The following is a 17,269-nucleotide window of genomic DNA, read 5'->3' on the forward strand; positions in this document are numbered from 1 at the left end:
AAAACCGCATAAAAGCAGCTGCCATAATGGATACAGGCAGATATTTAACAAAGGTGTTTTTTCCTTGGGCTCCTGGGGGACTCAGTGGTTGAGCATCTGCCCTCGGCTCAGGTCGAGATGCTGGGGTCCAGGGATCAAGTCCTGCATCGGGCTCCCCGCAGGGAGCCTGCTTCTCCCTCTGCCTCTCTCTGTGTGTCTCTCATGAATAAATAAATACAGTTTAAAAAAAAAAAAAAAAAGGTGTTTTTCCTCATGGTTCATTGCAAATCCAGAAATCTCTTCCCAGAGAAGTGACTTCTGTGAAGTAATCAGACATCTCCCAGTCCCCAAGTCAGGAGCCAAAGGTGGGGATAGGACACAGAGCAGTGACTCTACCTGGGGAGGCAGGAAGAGAGAACACTGCAGGCCTGGAGTGTGCAGCAGAGACACAGTGGGAGAGAAGCGTCCTACCACCCCTGCACCACCAACGTGCTTACCTGCCACTTCCTAAGGAATTGGTGTGTGATCTCCTACCAGTCATTCATCCCTTTGAGTGGCTTCAGGTCAGGGCGATCCTCCTTGTCCCAGAAAACTTGCCTTTCTCTCATCATGGTTATCACAAGCTTGGCATTGTGTTAGAGGATGTTCAGGCTTTGTGGAAAATCAGGTATGGAGTAAGGGGTCCTTCCCTGAGCCTCAGGTGCCAGGCCAAGGAGGTGGCTTCCTGCTGCACCAGCCAGCCTGGCATGTGGGCTGCCTTGGGGGGGGTCACAGCCAGCCCAGCATGTGGGCTCCCTTAGGGGGGTTAGCAAGCAGACCTGAGAAACAAGCATTCAGCCACACAGCTGGGCTCTCTCTGCCTGGTGCAGCAAGGGCTTCAGCCCCTCACCTGCCCTAACGGATAACCTAGCTTGACTGTAGAACTGATCCAGGCTTTCCACAAAGGGGAAGATGCACAGATCTCCAAAAATGCCTCAGGAACCATCAGACATCAGGGTCTCGACCTCGGCAATGGCTTGCCTGGTGTGTGAAAAGAGAATCCAATCAGGCTTATCAAGACCTAAGCTGACAAGCTGTGTGACTTTGGGCTCATCACTTTTCCTCTCTGGGTGGCTTACTCATCCCTAAAATGAGAGAATTGGTTTGAGCAATCTTTGAGGTGTCTTGTAGATCCAGAGAATCTATAACTCTACTTTGGGAGTGTTTTTCCTTAGAAATAGCAATTTCCTGCACGACTTTCTCAAGCCATACAGATCAGTTACTGTCACCACCAGGCAATCAGAGTTAGTGGGAGACAGGTCCCAGAGTTAGGAAGTTCATCTATTCATTCAGCAATTATGTACTGAGCAGCTACTATATGCCAGACACTATTCTGAATGAAACCAAAAAGGTGAAATCCTTGCCCATGCAGAGCTTACAGTCTCCTAGGGGAGACTGCAGCTTAGTAAATAAACAAGTAGAAATATGATATGTCTGGTGAAAAAAGTGCCATGGAGAAACCTGCAGCAGGATAAAGGGACAGAGATCCTTGGAGGGGGCGGGGTGCAGGGAGCAGGGGAGGCTCTTTTGTGTGCAAGTCGGGGAAGAGCTCTCTAATAAGGAAATGTTGGAGCAGAGAAAGGAAAGAGGGGGCAGATTTTTTTTTAAAGATTTTATTTATTTATTCATGAGAGACACAGAGACAGAGGCCGAGACACAGGCAGAGGGAGAAGCTGGCTCCATGTGGGCAGCCCAACGTGGGACTCAATCTCAGGACTCCAGGATAACGCCCTGGGCCAAAGGCAGACGCTCAACCACTGAGCCACCCAGGGGCCCCAAGGGGGCAGATTTATAGAACGAGACTAGATAGGGAATGAGGATAGAAAGGAGAGCCTGGATCACCTTGGCAAGCTGCACCTTAGGCAAGAAGCTTCCCATCTTTAGAAGGCAAAGCAAGTGTTAGATCCAGGTCCAGATTCGCTCTGGAGCAGGACCCTTGTAGGCCATCTTACGGTCCCTTCTCCAGTCTCCCCTCAGCCTGGCTCTGTAGGCAGCCTCCCTGTCGTCTGTTATCAGACTGCTTATCCCTGAACAAGTGGCCCGGCCATGCTCAGCCGTATTCTCCCATCTGTGTGACAGGAAGTGAATGCCCATTCCCCAAGCACTGAGGAGAGGATCACAGGAGCTACTGCATCTCATGCCTGCGCGGTGCAGGCCCCTGTCTCTAACTTCGGGGAGGGAGGCTCTCCCGGGATTCCCAAGTTCTCAGAAAAGGTGAATCCCTGCCTCTGTGCCTCACTTTCTTCCTATGCCTATAGATTTTCTGCAAAAGAAACACAGGCTCTAGCTTCCACCTGAAGCCCTCCTGGGTCCAGTGGCCATCGCCTGGGGCTGGGGGACAGGGCAGGGCTCCCCCAAGGAGCCGAGCTGGGCGGAACAACCCAAAAGCTCAGGGCTGGAGGGTGCTTGGACGTGGGCTCAGCTGTGACCACCCCGCAGCTCACTAGAGCTCTGCTGCTGGGGACGGGCTCGGGAGATGCCTGCAGATTTGATGGTACAAGGAGCAGTTTAAAGTTTGATTTTACAAAACAGAATAAATTAAAAATGCATTAGGAATGAGGCCCTTACTTAACTACAGGGTGTGCTAATGGGCTTGGAGCCTGCGCTCCCTCCTCCTCTAAGCTCTTAATGACTGAGCTTTAATGTATTTTATTTCTTGAAAAACAATCCCACAAGCGCTCAGTACAGTCGGAAAAACATTTCTAAAATCATTAGACCACTGCTCGGTAAATATTCATCACAACCGCAGCTCCCACCTGCTTGCAATGAGGCATCGATTTTTTTCCGTTGCCTTGTTTTGCTCTCTCCCGCTTTCCATTTCTCTTCTGTTCCCCTCTCTCCACCTCCTCCCCCCAGATCCTCACAGAGAGCTGAAGCCAGGCTGCTAGGGCCCTCTCCAAGATGATTTTTCAAGGGAAGCAGAAGAGGCTCTGTCAATATTCAGTTGGGTGGGAGCCGTACCCCCTGCTGCAGAGCCTCCAGGTCTGGTCTCAGCCAGAGAAGCGACCCCAACAGCCTGATACCACGTTCCCACCCTGCGGCAGGGGCCTGAGACGCCAGCAGCAGAGCTGCACATCCGCCCAGCAGGGAAAGGATCAGTGTGTCCATTCGGAGATCTGCCATCCGGGGTGAGTCCTGTTGACACCATCGTGTGACCTTGGGCAAGTCACCTCACTGCTCCACCCCTTAGAGCCATCATCTCTAAAATGATGCCACTGGGCAAACCGTCCTCCAGTTGATGTTCTATGATCTCTTTGGCTAAAGAGCTAGATGTCATACCTTCTCCATCCGCTCACCAGCTGTGTAACCATGGGTGAGCTGCTTAACTTTTTTGAGGTTCATTTATATATATAATATGCATCTGAAAAGCCGGTATTAAAACCTAAACTACATAAAAGGTGCAGAGTACCCAGTATAGTGACCAGCATGTGCTGGAGCTCAACAGTGGACTTTTCCTGCCTGCACTGTAAGCATCTTGTCCTCTCGGGGGGCGCCCGGAGCTGGGTCTGATGGCTGCAAAGAGGTGGAGAGCCTAAGTGTCCTCGCGACAGGGGTGGTCACAGCTTGGGAGGAGCAGGAGGACACAGACCATCCACTGGGTATTTTGCCTGTTGTGGGCCCAGGTCCCCACATCAAGAGTAAATGGGAGTGGTTGTACTGCTCCCGATGGACGTATTAATGCGGAAGAGAGTCTCTCACAGATGACAGCCACCAAGGCTCCCCACCCTTCTTCAACACATGCCTGCCACCCCCATGTTTGAAAGCTGGCATTTTATTTGTACACCTACATTTTATAAAGCCTTTTTAAAAATATGTATTTTGCCATTTGCTCTCCAAAATCTGAGGTGGGCAAGAGTTATCTTATCCCCAAATGATAGATGGATAAACTGAAATCCTGCAAACTTCACCCCAAGGTCACAATGATAGTACGTGGCAGAGCAAGGCCACATATGCAGACCCACCAATTCCCATCTGAAGGCATTAACCAAATTTCTCTTTGCCCACAGCCCTTCCAGGACACAATTATGACAGGAAGGCAGATCGTCACAAACATCATGCCAAATAGAGTGCATTCTTAAATATTCTTTCCATGTTGAGTAACTATCACTGCTGGAGGATCAAGATTGCTGGTAGCCTCTTGAACCCTGCCAGCTGTCATCAGGAGATGTTATCAATACAAATTCCCAGACTTCAGCTGAGTTCTCAGCTAGGTAAGAAATTCTACAGTGAGAGGCTGTGATGCTATTCTGAATTTTATATTTCTTTCTCTCCATGCTCTATGAACAAAGGTCTAGCATACTATTTCTTTTTTTGAAAAAGTTTGTAGAGAGCTTGTGACATGCCAGGGACTATGGACTTATCACACATTATCTCAATTAATCCCTCAAAAGAACCCCATGAGGTAGGCAACATCATCCCTGTTTTACAGATGCGTGAACAGAATTGATTCTATAGGTCACACAGATAAGAAGACATTTACAACCTTTGCCTTCCTCTACAAAAGTAGAAGGCTAGAATGTTGTCTTTCCTACTTTTTCCCTTGAAATGAGAGAGTCTGGCCCATGAGGTGTAAATCAAATTTCCTGGGTAAGTCTCCCAGATGCATTTGCTAAAAAGACATGCCCCTCATCTGTTCTTCCTGCCAGAAACATGGACTTGAAGGCTGGAGCTGCAGCATCAAGTCTGCAAGCCCAAGAATGAAAACTGCATCAGGAAGATGAAAGGAATCTGAGCCCCATAGGACACTCCTGAGAAAGCTCATCAACCTTGCACTGCCTCCCTCTGGTGCAGAAAAATTCACCCCTATTAACCCGCGATCATTTTGCTTTCTCTTGCTTAGAGCCACATCCAAGTCTAAGTGGTATACAGAGGGGGTCTGAGATTCAAACTTGAGTCACACGACTATATGCCCAAGTCGTTAACCACTGTGACATCTGCCTTTTATCCCAATCCTGCTTCTTTCCATTGGTATTGGGTAGCTCAGAAGGAGAGATCACCCAAAGCATCAGGGACATATTCCATTCCTCCCACTCTGTCTCTCCCCTGCCACACCTGTGATCAACCTGATACTAACCAGGCTCCAAGGGCTCAGATGCCCTAGGGGACCTTTCCCATGCCCCATGCCCCAGGAAGTATGGGTCACACCTCAGGTGATGTGAATGCTACTTTTAGAGCCTTATATCATCTTGTCCTAGGGACAGGAGAAAGGAGAGAAATTCCAAAACTCAGTTTCCTTCTTCACTTAAACAGTGATTGGAAGATAAAACTCTCCTGGTCTCTATCTAAAAATAAAGCTCTATCTCTATCCAACAATCTGTCCTGCTGGCCCTTTGGAAGATTGGATGATGACCAGACCCAGGATCATTAATCCTTTTTTTGTGCATGCATAGCAACTGCTGCTATTTCCAGAACCTTGGAGGATGCTTATACTTCTCTGACCCTTCAAGGGCCTTGACACAACACAAGGAGATCCTGGTCCTTGTCCTGATGACTTTTGACATAGCCTGTACTTTTTACTCTATTCTTGGAAAAAAAAGGGAGCCCCTGGGGCCTGAGCCCAATGTGTGGGCATCCTAAGGATTTGCTTAGTCTGTGTGGGGAGGTTGCCCTCCTCTGCTTTCATGCAGCCACTACTACCACGTGGCAAATTTCAGGGCTGATGCAGCACATCATTGTCAGGGCAGGTAGAAATGAATGAGAACACTGGGAACAGTGCCTGACATTTGTAGGAGCTCGGTACTATTATTGCATCAATGAATGAACTCTGTATGTCTATCAATCTAGCGATGGTACTTATATCCTATGAGGGCAAAATAAGATAATGCTTGAACAGTCCTTAACAAAATACCAGCACACAATATGTGCTTAATTAATTGTTAGCTATAATCCTAAGAAAATTATATGAAATAAGAGCAAAAATGTTCATTACAGTATTGTTTATAATATAAAAATAGAGGCAATGACATTTTTAACAATATTGAAATCCATATGATGGACTGAAACACAGCTCTGAAAAGATGTTGCAAAGTGAGACTGTAATAGGATGGTCCTGATTGAGCCTTGAGAATAGTGCAGTTTACAGCAGAAACAGAGAGCCATTGAAAATAAAACAATTACATTTTGAGAAAAGTAGAACTGATTCGTTGGCTTTTTATCATGGAGATATAAAATAAAGTCACCTTTTTAAGGAGTACAGTGTTTGTGAAGAGTTTATTCTCTGTTTATCTGCCCATGAAAGAAGAAATGGAGAAATGCAACTTTATCATCATCTTTGAGCTGAAAGGGGGGTTCTCACTAGGATGCTTTATAAGTGTTGAGGGCATATACAAGAAGGAGGGTCTGACAGCTGGTTCTTAGGTTCTGCTGTGCTGGGAGGAGAGTGCTGGGGGCAAAGGGAAGTATGATGGTACGGCCAAGTGATGAGGGGTCAAGGATGATCTCCCTGAGTGCCCTCCAGACATTTAGGCCCCACGTGGAAGACCATGGGAGGCATATAAGCATGGTAGGTATGCTGAATTTGTAGAAAGGAGTTCCATGGGGACAGGTGCCTCATCAATAAGACTTGTTGAGTCCCCTGTCATCAATATGGACCCAATGACAAAGATCTAGAATAGTGATGTCAACCAACAGGAAGGGGCAGCAATTTGCCACTGGCAGTCACAAAAAGAGGTATTTCTTTTCCCTTTTCTTCCTTGCACATCCCTATATAGGAGGGGCCAGGGTAGGGAAGAGAGAGGGGATGCAAGAGAAACAGCCAAACCCTCTGCCCCTCTTGTCCTTTCCAGTACAAACTGCAAGTCTAGCCAGTCCCTGGACTTGCGGATAGGAGATCTGTTGTTTTGTTTTGTTTTGTTTTGTTTTGTATATTTTTTTATTGGAGTTGGATTTGCCAACATCCAGTATAACCCCCAGTGCTCATCCTGTCATGTGCCCCCCTCAGTGCCCATCAACCAGTCACCCCATCCCCCCATTCACCTCCCCTTCCACTACCCCTTGCTCATTACCCAGAGTTAGGAGTCTCTCATGCTCTGTCCCTCTCTGATTTTTCCCACTCAGGGATAGGAGATCTGAAGAGAGATTTGAATCAGTCAAATATGAGATTGAAATTTTTTAAATGAGGAATAGTAGGCTTAATGACCAAAATGAAACTGTTTTAATAATTGGATATGACTGAAAGTTATGGAATCAGATTGAGCTGTTGTCAAGGGAGTCTTCTCTCCAGTGGGAGGAGGAAATTTGACATAGCACGGTAGCAACAATGATTGGAAAAATAAAAATATTCTGCTCATACCTTGAAGAATTTGAGACTTTCTAATCAAACTAGCTGCATTCATGATAATATGTAAAGTGCAAAAATCAGGTCATTAAAACTGTATGTGATATGCTCCCTTTTCGTAAAAAATACAAAGGGCTTGGTAGGAAGTACACCATAATATTTTGGGTAGATGGAATGATGAGTAATTTTAATTTTCTTCTTTATGCCTTTCTTCATTTCCAAAATTTCCTTAGTGGGCATATATCACTTATGTTGCTTATATAAACAGGAAAAAAATACTCAATAAATGTTGCTGTGAGTGTCTTTTCCTCAGTTCCCTGCTTTGGGCACAAGCTCCCTATCATCCTTGGCTTTCCTAGTGCCAGAGTCCCTTTTAGGGACAGAGAGATAAGTAATATTTAGGAGTGAAGTAGTTTCGGTTTAACCAAGATTCTACTTCTGATGTTTGGTGAAACCTTTATCCTAGGGATGCTGACTCACAACATCCCAGGGGCTGGACCCAGAGCTCTTTCCAATATAGTCTGAAAATTTAAAGGAGCCATGTTCTCAGGGGCAACTGATTACTGCGGTAAGTGCAATTGGCTTTTCTAGGACCAGAGCAGCAGAATGGCAAGCATTTGTGGTATATCATGAGCAACCTGATGGGATTTTATCCATGTAAATAATCCATATGGTGTCAGCTCCAATTTTTCATCCTTTGCTATACAGGTTCCTTTGCATGGAACAAGGTTAGAGATATAGGACTTTTCTAAGACATAGTTGTTTTCCTGAAGATGAAGCTTGAGTGAAATAGCCTACACAAAGCCACTGCCCAAACGCGCCTGAATCGCAGGCATCCAGAGATGCTTGGGTACTGTTAAAGAGCAAGAGCACCCAACTGCACTAACTTCCATAAGGGGACAGACGAGTTGTGGTCATCAGGGTTTGGGAGAAGGCAATAACATGATGCTTTTTTTGCTACCTTTGTGTCCCAGTATTTATGCTATATTATATCCATTTTCTGTTGACAAAGCACTAAGAAGGAAAACTAGCAGGATGCCAGAGAGAAAAATCTTCAAAAGTTTTGGCCACTGCTGGGCTGTCACCCCAGAGGAGGACCTGAGTGCCCTGTCCTAGTTCTGGAAGATTTAAGAGGTTAGAACAAGGGCAGTGGTCACAGAGCCTGAGTCTTCATGGTTTACACCGGGGTATGGTGACCCCAGTGACCTCCATTTGCCCCACTACAGGTAGAAGCCACAGATACATGCAAAATCAGGGATAAACATAGAAGAGTGCTTATGTGCTAAGAAAGGTTCAGTCTCCAAAGCCATCTCTCTCCTGCTTCTTTAAGTGCAACACTTCTAACAGAGATCAAAGCTTTTATTATAATTAAAAGTCTTTGTGTGACCATGCCTTCTAGAGAGTAAACAGAGTCCCTTATGTTTATACTAAGGTGTGAATGACCACATGAAATTTCAGATTCTATACCGAAAGTGAGTTTTTACAGCAGGTGAAGGGTAGAGATCAGGAGGTGTCATGCCTGAAGGTGAAAAGAGTCTAGCTGCCAAAAAAGAAAAGAAAAGAAAGAAAGAAAGAAAGAAAGAAAGAAAGAAAGAAAGAAAGGAGAAGGAGAAGAAGAAAGAAAGAAAGAAAGAAAGAAAGAAAGAAAGAAAGAAAGAAAGAAAGAAAGGAGAAGAAAGAAAGAAAGAAAAAAGAAAGAAAGAAAGAAAGAAAGAAAGAAAGAAAGAAAGAAAGAAGGAAGGAAGGAAGAAGAAAAGAAAGAAAAAAGAAAGAGAAACAAAGGGCAGTAAAGTCAAACTAACTTCACCCTTGCTTGGAATTGGTACAGTTAGTTTTCAGGAGGATTCAGAACCCCCCTTACTTTTGGGGAAGGAAATCAATATAAATTGAGACATCCTCTGGTTGTGCTTAATTCATTGCTCAGTATTTGCAGACTTGATCTCTGGATAGGGCCTACACTGGGAATGGGAAGTGTGTCAAGGCCAAGGATCAGCTGCAGTGTGTGGTGGGATACTTTCTATTATCCATCCATGAAGTGTCTGATTGTGCCAACTGGGTTTTGGGGAGCATGTTTAACCAGGGTTAGTTTTTAACTAAGCCCTACAGGAGATCAGGGAGGAGTCAGGAGATGCATCCACCTACACAGTAATTGCCAAACCAGCTTCTACTTGGAAGCCTTCTGTGCTTTCCTTTTGAAGCACTTTTCCATTATTGGCAATATCTTCGTAACGCCACCTCCAAGAATTATCCATATTCTTTGACCACAGGATTTGGCTTTGTCATATGTGTGGGCTACTAGCCAGAGCTTGGGCTGCTTTTGTTGTACAGAGATTTCCCACAGTGATGCTGGGTCAAAACGTTGTAATATGGGATCCCTGGGTGGCTCAGCAGTTTGGCACGTGCCTTTGGCCCAGGGTATGATCCTGGGGTCCTGGGATCGAGTCCCACATTGGGTTCCCTACATGGAGCCTGCTTCTCCCTCTGCCGTGTCTCTGCCTCTCTCTCTCTCTCTCTCTGTGTGTGTGTGTGTGTGTGTCTCATGAATAAATAAATCAAATATTTTTTTAAAAAGTTGTAATGTGATTTCACCCATCAGCTCCTGTTAGCCTCAAAACAATCGATTTCATTTTCTTTCTTGTTTCTCCCTCCACTTCCACTACTTGTCTTGTTAATGTCCTTCCCCCTTTTCCACCTCTTTAGGAAGAAGACCTGCCCTTCCTCCTGCCTAAGGCCATAACTTTTGTGCTCTGGGTCTTATGCTAACCCACATTCTCTTGCTGTCTTGGGGACCCGGAAACTTGTTCCTTCAGCTAGCTCCTCTTTCTCGTATTTTCCTCTTATCTTTTCAGAATGGCTCCTTCCTGTGGTTGCACAAACATGACATGTTCAAGTCTCTCATATCTTAAATAATAACTCCCTTTGATTCAATGTTTCCCCCATCTCCGTCTCTCTTCCCAATTATGGTTTTTAAAAAGTAGAGTTCAATTGTTACCTCCATGTTCTCATCTTTCAGTTGGGCTTTCACCCACCTGTCCTCTCCTGAGACTGATTCTTCCACTGATAGATTCTTACATTGTATAAATCCAGGGGACTCTTTCCAGTCCATAATTTGCTTGACCTCTCTACAGCCAACTCTGAGGACCCCACCTTTTCTTGGAATATGCCTGGACTTTCCTGACCCCACTCTATCTATATCATCCTCTAATATTTAGGACATCTCTTTCTGATCTCTCCCATGGGCCTCTCTTTCTCTACCTTTCTCAGCTACCCTTTGAATGCTAATATTCCCCAGGTGCTGTCCTGAGCTCTGTCTTTGACTCCACATAGTCTCCTTGGGGGATCTCATCCTCTACTCCGGCTTTAGCTACACTATGTGACGATTCCCCCATCTGTATCTCCTCTCCAAACCATCCCCTTGGTTCCAATCCTATATGTTCTTATTGGCTATTTCAGTTTACATACATCTAAATTTAACTAATTTAGATAGGAGTTTCAAATTTAATATGTCCCAAACTGAACTTATATTTTTCTTCTAGAGCCTACACATGTAAATTTAGGTTCTTTTAAAGAATCTTTTGCTGTCTTTTTTAACCTTTAGGAAAAAGTCAAGCTATTTAGTGGTCTACAAGGTTCTTTGTGGGATTATAGTTAGCTCCTATGTAGACCACATCCGCTTCTTACCTATCCTGAAGCATTTCCATTGAACTTTTCCCCCAGCAAGATAAGACTCCTCATAATCCTATAACCATATCATGCTGTTATATAGCTTTGCAGTTCTGTGTCTTCTGCCTGGAATTTCCTCTAATTTTTCTTTTCTGTTTTCAAATCTTACTGAGAACCCCATCCTCTATGGACTCCACCTAGAGATGAGTCTTTGCTCTGGTTCTAGACCTCGTACATACTTGGACTATTTTATGTATGTCCTGGGATCCTACCTTTTTTTACATATCTGTCTTCCCTACTGAGAATATGAGCTCTTTATGGATCTCATTTGGTGTCTTATTTGCTTTTATGTTTTCTGAGCTTTTGATTGTCTGGCTCAGTAAATGCTTTTGGACTAAACTGATATTTTTTCCTCATGGATTGAGGATCAAGAGAACTCATATCTGTGAGTGTTTCTCATGGATGATGACTAATTCTCAAATGTTACTGTGAAAGGAAAATAAGTAAGTTTTTTTCTTCTATCCTTCTTCTTTCTTTCCCATCCTGGTTTCTCCTCAACTTGTAGACAATTCATTGACGCCCCTCAAAGGTGCCAAAAATGTGGAAAGACTCTTGTACAAATGTAGAGGAATGAGTAGTACTCAGCAAGGATGCACACTTGTTAAAGATTTACTCAAAACTGAGCATGTTTGGAAAATCCATACAACATTTGCTTTATTATGGGACAACAGCTCAAAGAGGAAGGCTCTCACTCATTCTAATCAGTGTCAGGATCAGCAATGTCCATGGAGAGGCAAGTGGATGTTCCCGATTCTAAACTTTTCTGATGAAGGGGCAGGGGTTCTGGATTTAGTTAATGAATAGAAAGGAGTTTGGGGAAGCATTTTCTTTCTTTCTAACACATTGAAAAATCGATCTGTTAGTAAGGTTAAGAAAAATAATGTGAATGAGAGCTGGAAGAAAGGCCAGGTATTGGTATCCCCATCCAGAGCTTCTTCCCCTGTGGTCCAGGATTGCGGCAGAAAGGTCAGGCTTGCCCTGGGAAGAAAAGACACATTTTTAAATTGAGGCAGAAACCCAAGACAGTCATGCTTGTGGACCAAGTGGGCTTTTGCCTGAATGAGAAGAAAATCAGGAAATATCTGTACATGGGCAAACCTGCCCTTGGCTTGGGTAGGAGGTAGCAGCAGAGACTCAAATTCTTAATGGCTCTGAGTACTTCTCTCTGCCAGGGACCACCAGACCTATGCTGCTCCAACTTCTCCAAATGCCAAATAGCGTACTAACAACTTCACCAAAGGAACTTTCAGCTCTTCAAACCCAACGTGTCCCAACTGATCTCCTTATCAGTCTTCTCCTTCGCCCCATCTACCAAAATCCACATTTTCCCCCTACTTTCCTATTTCTGTTATTGTCCTAAATTCATTTTTACTTCTTCCATTTTTTCATCTAGTCAGATATAAAATCTCATTTAATCCACCAATGAAATATCTCTCACATTCATCCTTTCCTGTCCATTCCTACTGCCCTAACCTTTTTTTCTGTTTCTACAAAGGCCTGTTCGTCTCTATAACAGCTATGTAGCACCTCAACTCTTACACATGACTATCAGAGTTAATTGTTATTAATTTCCCTCTCCACCTTAAAAACCTACAAAGGCTCCCGATTGCATGCACTATTTAAACTCAACTCTTTATTCTCTGAAAGCTATGATATTTTTTAAATATACTCTCTAATATGTAAGATTCTTTCCATTTTGACCACAATTTAATTTCCGGTCTCATTTCTCATGTTTACTTCACACAGATTCCTTTATCCAATCCCAAATATTCCTGATGCATTGCTATTTTTATATTGCCCCTTAGCCTTGAAACCTTGTCTGCAAAATGAGCATATCCCTCAAAGTCAAATTCAAATGCCAAATGGCATTTGAATAACAGGCCTTCCTTCCCTGTTATCAGCTAAGTGATCTCTCCCATCTTAGGACCCTGAATCACTTGATGTTTCTATTGAGACACTGACCACTCACTTCCTTGTACAGCAATTATTTATGTACATATGCTATCAACCCAATACTAGTCTGCAAGTACGTCTAGGACAAAGACTGCACCTTATTATCTTAGCCTCCCACGACCCTAATGCAGTGCCCTGCTCAGCAAAATGACACAGTGAATGAGGTGACAGAAAAATAGACTCCTGGGACCTTAAGGAGAATATTCCACCTTGGATCAAGATTCTCTATGTGAGAACTCCAGTGTCATCTACATAGAAATTTTCAGTGTATTCCACCCCGACTCTCATCCCAAGGAGAGCTGTAAATGAATTTGAATCAGGAGATGTGAAGAATTGGGTAAGACAAGGGTATCTTCCTGGGATAAATAAGACTGAGGAATGATTTTGAAAGGAAAGTAAGGTGGGATTTCAATTGGGGTAGAGGAGGAAGGGATTCAAGGATAGAGATGGCAGGTGAGCAAATATAGAATGGCAGAGGGAGTAGTATGGTTGTGACTGTACAGGGAGTTGCTCTGGTCTGGAGGAAACTGCAATGGGAGTGAGGAGAACTGAGAATTTTGATGGGAGAGAAGAGAGGGTTGTACAGGGTCTGCTGTTCAGTTTAACCTCAGGTGCCCACTTGCTCAGAGAAGTTTAATGCATGGTTAGGAGTATGAGAGAGACCAGATTATAATCCTAACTCTACCATTTCCTAGTTTAAGTGGCACTGGGAGAGTAACTTAATCTCTTGGTGTCTCAGCTTCTTTTTCTTAAATATAGAAAAATAATAGTACCTACTTCACAGGGCAATTACAGGATTAAATGAATGAAGCACTTGGAACGGTACCTGAGCTATATTATTTTATTATTCCAGGGGAAATCCCAAGAATAGGGTCCAACACTTGACATCATAAAATTCATCAATATAGAGCGATCTTAGAACTCAAGAGACCTACACCAGAAAAGACCTCATCATGCTCTTATTTCAAGGATATATAAAATAGTACCAGACCTGGGGGAGTGGCAAGTCAGAAATGACCTGCGGATGAGACAAAGAGCTCTTGAGGCTCCAAAGTTGAGTGTGAAGATACATACTGCATCCCGAGCTAAGCAGGACTCTCAGGGGAAGCACCTGGCCTCAGGCTTGAGCAGACACCGCCAGTTCCAGTGGGGACAGGACAGGACAGAGAGTGAGGGTTAGTCCAGAGCAAAGGAAGTGGTGCAGAGGTGCCCTCCTCATCCGCATTGCTGAGTGCCAGGGAGCGCTCAGCCTGAGACTCATTAGCAAAAGGAAGCCAACTTCAGAGCCGCCACATCCTTGTGCCATCTCAGAAATGCTCTCAGAAAGTCAGTAAACAGGTATTTGGGGAGGCTTTTCTAAAATCCCTTTGAACACATTCTTAGCCAAGAATATAAGTTAAGAGAAAGAAGCTGCCAACTTGTGAGAGGGGCTGAGTATTACAAAGAGAGCATTACAATCCCTCTCTGGGAAAGACGACTGGCACAGCAAAGAAACTTAATGAGACTCCATATCCTACCTCCTCTGCTGCTCCTTTGCAGGGATTGGAAGGCAAATCTCCGAAGTGGGGGAGGCTATATAATGCAGGGGCGGGGGGGGGGGGGGGGGGGGTGGGCAGCAAGGTGGTTTGCAGCAAGTGTTTGTTAAGTTTTCCTTGGGCTTAAAAAGCCAGCAGGGGCCTTCCTTTACAAAACAAGAAAGAAGGGAAAACAAAGCCTGTGTTAGGATCTTGCAAAATTTCCCTTTTCATTAATTCTTTAGAAACTAACAGAAAAAAAAAAAGAAAAAGAAACTAACAGAAAGGAGCCCCAGTGCTGACAGGGTGCCTCAATTCTCCTAGGTGTCCCTGAAAGGGTCAAACTAGACCATCTGCAAGGCACAGCTCTCTGGGCAGAAGGAAACACCAACCAAGCTGGAGAGACAGAATCTCTACCCCCAGCATAGCTAAAAAAGAGCTGTCCCTTTCTACTCACCAAGGAACGGAAGTGTGATAGAAGTTCTTTAGGTGATTTGAGGGTGGAGAGGGGTGGGAATTAACTTTATTCAAGAGCTTCCCATGTGTCAAATACTGAGCTCGGTATAATGCATAAATGATCTGTTATGTTAAGAAGGGTAAGATGAGATTCTAACCTTAGCAAAATTGATACAGATTAATTGGGGAAGGAAGGGATGGAGGCAGGGGAGGGATAGAGAGAAAGAAAGAAAAGTCTTATAGTCAAACAGAATTCAAATCCCAGGTCTGTCCATAGCTGACAAACCAGGACTTCATTTTCTTCCCCTATAAAACAAGAAACAAGATTGTCTTCAGGTGGATGAGAATACTCTGTGAAGTTCCTAGCTCAGAGCCTGGCACATGGCAGGTGCTCAATTACTATTTGTTCATTTATTAATTTGTCTAAAAGCTAAGAGTTGTGGTGTGGAAAGGGAATGGGATACAAAATCTGCAGACTTGAATTCAAGTTTGATCTTGCCACTTACTGAGTAAACGACATAGCACAAAATCATTCAGCCTCTCTGGGTTTTAAATGTCTTCTTGTAACTGATAAAAAACAACCTACTGAGTAGGATGAAATGACATACTATCTGTAAAACACTTTGCACCCTGCCCTACCCTTCAAAAACTCTTTAAAAAGCAGTGATTAGTATCAGCTACTTGGTGAAAGGGCTTTAGGGATTGAAGATAGGAAGGTATGTCGAGAGAGGTTAGTCAGCATCCTGGTCATTTAAATAGTTGCAAGTATAGATTCCAAATATTGTAATGTGATCTTGCATGCTGTACCTGTATGCAAATATTTAACCTGTAACTATCATGTGGGTTACAGGAGTAAAAGCCCATTATCTGATGGAGATTTCATACAAGTGGAGGGGACCAGTGAGTGGGCAAAATGGAATCTGCTGGGCATCTACACAGGATGTAGCTCCCAAAACAGGAGAAGAAAGTGGGGGCTTTGGAAAATGTTTCTACTCATGGTACTGTGCAATCCAACTTGGAAAACACCATTCAAATATCACTTGCTGCAAAGAGAAGTGTGTTGCAACATAGATCATATACCAAATCATCTTGCTAGAGAAAGACAGTTAAATAGCCTCATTCTACTGCATGGTGCTGTCACAAGGGGAACGCTAAGGGGATGAAGGAGGAAGGAGAAAGTAGAAGACAGCAGCCTCCCCTGCTCCATCCACAGAGACCTGTCCTGGGGGGTACTATCTCCCTGACTCGTGTCCTCTTTCCTTCCCTGCACTCAGCAAGCTGGGAAGTTTGGATGATTCAAGCCTCTGTGGACTCATTTTTCAACTCCAATGACAGTTTGAGTTTACTAAGAAGGTTGCTGCTTCTCCTTGACCAGGTCTTGGGGAAGGTTGAAGTTGATTAATGCTCATGAGGCCAGGAAGAAGAGGGAGGAGTCTGTGGTTTGGCCACCTGCAAAGAGAAGAAAAAGAGATCAGCCAGGTATCCAAAAGGTGGTGAGGGAGGGGCACAAAGTCAGCAACCCCCTTTAGACCACCCTGTTTGGAGGTCACATAAACAGTCATCTCAGGGCTTCCTTGGTTTGTAGGCACTGAGCTAAAGTTCATTGTGTTTGCTATCAGTTCTTACGATTGGGACAGTCTTGTGCTTTTGGAAATCAGTGTGTGAAACAATGGCTGGTTGCCAATTTACCTTCTGATGCTTATTTGAGTTGCATAAGTGGAGTTCCAGGAGGAGCTGACTTGAAAAAAAATGAATGGTATTCTATCCCCCAAAGAATAGCCACTGAGGGACAGATTGAAAGCTGATTACCTTCAGCTCAGTATGAGGAAATCTGGAATTCATGCCTCCATGCCCCTATTTGCCAGGTGTGCTGGGTTCAGAGAAGTGGGCAGCCCCACCTGAGCCTTGTTTTCTGCATCTATAAGATGAAAAAAATTCTCATCGCAAGGAAAAATGTGTTTTCCTTTTCTTTGCTTTTTCATTTTATTGTATCCATATGAGCTGATGGATGCTAACTAAACTTATTGCAATCATTTCACAATATTTAAGTCAAACCATTTATGCTGTACACCTTACACCTATACAGTGATGTATGTCAATTATATACAGTACAACTGGAAAAATGAGGAAAAGAACACCAGTCATTTAGTTGACATTAACAGATATTTACTGATCAATAAAACCCAGTACCAGAAATCATGTTAGGTAACATGATATTCTGAGATGAGTAAAGACATGGTCTCTGCCTTCAAGGATCTGATAGTCTAGTCTGCCTACTTGTATCAGACACTCATAGGCACCACGTGGCCTTACCTGTCTCTTATCCCAT

At 44.1% G+C, this 17,269-nt stretch overlaps 1 long non-coding RNA gene across 2 annotated transcripts; it reads right to left on the reverse strand.

Moving 5' to 3' along the window:
- Positions 1 to 11,645: 11,645 nt before the first annotated feature.
- On the reverse strand, positions 11,646 to 16,860 carry LOC140600605 (uncharacterized). Of its 2 annotated transcripts, none has more exons than XR_012003792.1 (3): positions 16,750 to 16,860; positions 16,158 to 16,389; positions 11,646 to 11,995 (listed from the first exon to the last, which is right to left on the reverse strand). It is a non-coding gene; the product is annotated as an uncharacterized lncRNA (long non-coding RNA). The 2 variants fall into 2 exon arrangements; XR_012003793.1 differs by lacking the exon at positions 11,646 to 11,995 and adding an exon at positions 14,575 to 14,651.
- Between the last annotated feature and the right edge of the window lie 409 nt (positions 16,861 to 17,269).

This window comes from Canis lupus, chromosome 12 (genome assembly GCF_048164855.1).
Source record: "Canis lupus baileyi chromosome 12, mCanLup2.hap1, whole genome shotgun sequence".
In the NCBI taxonomy this organism is placed as follows: Eukaryota; Metazoa; Chordata; class Mammalia; order Carnivora; family Canidae; genus Canis; species Canis lupus.